The sequence below is a fragment of the Montipora foliosa genome, chromosome 5, assembly GCF_036669935.1.
Source record: "Montipora foliosa isolate CH-2021 chromosome 5, ASM3666993v2, whole genome shotgun sequence".
NCBI classification, from domain to species: Eukaryota; Metazoa; Cnidaria; class Anthozoa; order Scleractinia; family Acroporidae; genus Montipora; species Montipora foliosa.
In genome coordinates, this window is record NC_090873.1 from 9,882,525 (window position 1) to 9,887,524 (window position 5,000).

Below are 5,000 nucleotides of genomic sequence, written 5' to 3' on the forward strand. Positions count from 1 at the left end.
TACGTTATAAATAAATCTCTGTACATTTCTTTGTCGTCCTCTGCAAAACAACATCGTCAAATGATCAATTTCTGAGTTGTCTGGAAAGCGTGAACAACTACGACTAATTTGCTAAATTTCCACTTCGAATTTCTTGCTGTGTTCCAGATTTAGTTTAGAGATATTTTTTTGAAAGAAAAACAAAGTAAATGACTTAAGAGTGTCGCAAGATTCAAAACGTTGTGAACAGGCTTAACTTTACCTGTGTTCCAGTAGAAATACAAAATCCAGTCAGCTGATTTATGCGTGTCACACTTCACTGCTTCACAAACACCGAAATGGTTTCCCACGAATTACGCAACAGTCTTTTTGCTCCCCATATTGTTCACATAACAACACGAACCTAACTTGGTCACAGTTACAAACGAGTAATTGCATGATTCCTGGAAAAACTGAGGTTTAAAATTGCCCCTATCGCTCCACAACTCGGGGAATTTCTATAACTTCTGAAAACACAATCAAGATCATGTCGCTTACTTTCCAGCCTTTCACATAGTTCTTCTACTTCTTCTTCAGAGAGGTTATTCTTTGAAACCTTTCCCTTTTTGAAACTTTTCTTTACAGATGTTAGAGCCCTCGGCTTTCCTTTCTCTCTTGCCGCGCCCCTTTTTGAAATTTCTCCACTTTCCGAACATGAGCTGGATGTTTGGTCCTGATCACTGTTGTTCTCGCCTTCGAGTTCATCTTCCTCGCCGCTGGAACTTTCGCTTGAACTTTCCGCCCTCTTAAATTCACAGTTTGAATTAGTCCGGATGGACATTCCTCCTCTTTCTTTTTTCTTTTTACTGAAACCGGTATCTGTTTAAAGTCAAGTTCGTCGACAAAACGTATTGATGGCCCTTTTTCCACATCCTGGTCCCCAGGGTCTTCTTCTCGACGATTTTCAAAATGGCCGATCGTGAGAAGACCCTGGCAAAGGCTGAACTAACACCTTTGTTGATTAGCCTATTCATACGAACACGCTGATTGGTTTAAATACATTCTAAAGAAATATGGCGGACGTAGCGAGTGTTTACACGAAAAAGAAAGGGCTTTAGGAGGTTGAATTGCAGTTCAGTTCAAGCGATGTCGAATCAGACTGTCATTAACGATTCGAAAGGTGAATCTTCTCCGTTATATTTTAATTTAAAAGATGTAACCTATACCATAGAGGTAGAAATAAGCGCGGGAAAATATACATAACGAGGATGTAACTTAGATCTGCCGACAGTTAGCGAGCTGCAGCTCATTACATGTGGTCTTATGTGCTCTTTTTGTTGTTCTGTATTCATGTGCAATTAGTTTTTCCGCGTACGGAAACAAAGAAGAGTTTGAAGGAGCTTTTGCTCGTTACAGAGCACTGCTCTAATAAATATACGGAAAATCGCTTCTATTTTCTTGGACACGTATTCCTTAAATATAGGCCTTCTGCCTGTATTAGGTTTAAGCTTATTTCAAATCTTTTCAAATGCACTATTATTTCTAATAATAATATTGTTTTGGTGGCCGAGGCTGAATTGAATATTTTTATTTTCTGCCGAGTTTACGTTGAAAATATTCTTGTGAATATTCTTAGATTTTAGCATATGGTATTTATGTTGTCAAAAGATTGTATTTGCCGTCTGGATGGTGTTAAAGTAATTTTAGAGCCAGCCTATAGTTATTAAATACATATGATTTGATACAAATGTTATCAGTATCAAACTTACTGCCAGTGCTATGTTTGAGATTCAAATGTAAAATAAGTTTACTGTATTGAAATCAGTGTTTCCGCCAGACCACACCATTGTGGGAATCCTGCATTGCATTTAGAGAAGGCCCCCAGAGAAATGAAGAAAAGGCCAATTTAGCCCTTTACTTTTACAAGGCTGCATGCAGGCTTAACCCAGGGATAGTATTCTAATAACCATCCCAAGGCTCAAAATTTTGACCGGTATGGTCGCCAATGAACTAACAATGTACAATGCGACTAACATCTGTTTCTTGGCGACTTAAAATTCTAGTTTAGTTGCCATGATAGTAGCGACTTCCTTTCGCTACGTGGAGGACACCTTATGTTCTTCTAGTAAGCGATATTGAAAGATCTTTGTTTCTTTAAAACACTTAACATAAGAAAAGAAGTCAATCCATCCTTTTGCTTTGCTGCATCTCCCTATAATGCATTACAAACCCTTGGTCATTGACTTTGTCTTGTATGCCTTTGTATTGTTCTTGACCCAGGTCCTTCACGCCAGACCTCTGGCGACTTAATTTTTTAGGTCCAACTATTATCTATTGTCCACTTTCCTAAGAAATTTGCCCCTGAAACAAGTCTTCAGGGCCACTTTGGCCCTCAAGTATAATTTTCTGGCTGAAACACTGAACTATGATGCTTTTTTCTCAGTACTTGGCCAGGGAAAATGGTTCCTGTTTTATTGTGTCTAAACACTTACATTCCTTACTGTGATAGTTTTTCTATAAGTGGGGGCCTTATTTCAATTCTTGTTTAAGTAGTGCACAAGAGAACAATTGTTTACTGTAGATAAATTGCCATCTTGATGAAGCATCTCAGCACTGAAAGCGGTCAATACAACATTTATGAAAGCTGCTGTATATCTTTTAGTGTATTCCACAAGCCAAGGCAACCTCAAAAGTAAGGTTTATAGGTGAAAACATTTCAACAGAGTATTAGTTACTCAGAGAAGATAAATAAAAATTACATATTCCAAAGTAGTATTCTTTGATCTAGGCAGTGATAACTATATAACGTATCACATTGAAAACGTTTGTATTAATCAAGCATTCCCAACCTTGTCTTCAATCAATGTTGGCATAAGAAAGGCATGTTGAAAGAATTTGCACTGTTTTTGTCTACTTGTGTTGGTGAACTTTATACTACTTATTTGAAACCTTTTATATTCTTCAAAGCTTTTTACAGATAACTGGATGGGGTCTGGGGTAGTAGTTAGAAAGGTTTTCCTACCGTTACTGTTTCCAAATTAGATTGTTTCTTTGGTCACAGCAGTGATTATTATCGACCAGCAACATGCAACAACAAGTTCCAAATTGCAAATTCCTCACCCACACAGTGTACAAATGTGCAGTAGTCACCCACCTCTTCGGAACCTCTAATTTTATTTGCTCCCGGACTCATCCACCTCTATTGTTTTCGGGAATAGCTGTGGCTGTGGAACTGGCTGTGGAGAGAGTCACTGTGAGAGGAAATTGTCTTGCCCAAGAACATAACACAATGTCTCTGGTCAAGGCTCAAACCCTTGATCCGGAGTCAAGTATATTAACCATGAGGCCACCACGCCTCCACATCAGACATTAAAGAATGTAGTATAATTAAGCAAATGCAACATAGGAGCATTTATTTGAGTGTTTAAATGATTATGCATTATTACATGATCAGTTTAAAAAAACCTTCTGCCATCTTTTTAACCAATCAGAAGCATTTTAACCAGTACCAATCTTAACAGATTGTCACTAATCCCTTTCTCACACTTTGAATCACCTACATATATACAAGTTTATTTGATTGCTTCATTTGATGGTCTGTGCTCATTGGGATTGACCAGAGTTCTTACTCTTGTTTTAGTTTTACAATGCGTCATTGAGCCCCCACCCCCCCCCCCCCCTTCCAACCAATACACTTAAGAATTAAGAAGTAGAATAACTATGTAATTTCATATGCATATAGCATATAAACAGTATTTTCTTCCATTTTACACTTAGTCTGGTGAAAATTAAAATTCAACAACACATCTTTCGATAAACTCATTCTCAGTATTATTCTGTAGATGTCATTTAATAAAGAAAACAATGCAACAGGTCATTTTGGCAAACATAGTTTACTGGAATTAATTGGTGTTCAAGGTTAGACAATGGTAAATCAAAGCCTAACAATTCATGCAAAAACTTGGTGCAAGGAAATCAGTTTTGTAGTTTGTGGGCTGCAAATAGGATATACTTACATAACAGTCAAACTTTTTTCATTTTTTTCCCAGGTTAAACAATAAGTAATAAATTAAAAATTGAAAAAAATTATTTGTTTTCTTATAGTAATTCAGTAGTTTAAAAAAAACATAAGTATTTACCCCCCACCACCAAAAAGGTTACTTAAAATTTATGGGCATGAAGAACATCCACTAGCCCTACTTAAAAATTAACAACAATATAGCCTTGGTTATCAGGCAATAATTTCATTTGATTAAGGAACTGAGTGAAAATGTGGCTCAGCAAGGAATTGAAAATGGGTTTCCAGATTGTTTCTTATTATTTATACATTTTCCTATATACATTCAGATTACAGTATCAGCCAGAAATAGGTTATAGAATATCACCTATACAACGTAAGTTTTTGCAAAAATTAGATTCTCTTTGCCCCTAAGTTTATAATTGAATCCAAAGCCTAATAATCATATAAATTTTCATACCTGTAGATCCAAAAAGGGTCAATTACAAGGGTGTGTAGTGCTGTTTTTAGGTCGCGTGATCACCAGAGTATATTTTTAAGTCATTTAAAACTGTATACTGCATGTGTATAATTAACTTAAGACTCAATTTAATAAATTCTGTTAATTAGACTTAATAAAAAGCGATGCCTGTGAATTAAGGAAATCATTCAATCAATCGATAATTCAATTTCAGTCAGACTAATTCAAATAAGCTTATATAGAGTTAATTACTTCATGTTCACATAGCAAGTTGGAGTATGTGACTCGATCATCTTGCTTGAAAAAGCTTAGTAATATGAGACCACAAAGAGTTTTTCACTCTGTACTTAAGAGCAGCTGAATTTTTCTCTTTGATGTTCAATCTGATTTCAATGACAGTTAAATATAGTGAGTACGAAAGTGGAATAAACTTACAGATGCTCACAACGTTGTAATGAGATACTTTTTTGGATTTTTGTACACGTACCTTTGCAGCGCAAAAGTCCTGCTCCAGAATTAAAACGTCCGTAAAATTATTTCATCTTACTGCGAAGCCACCACTGC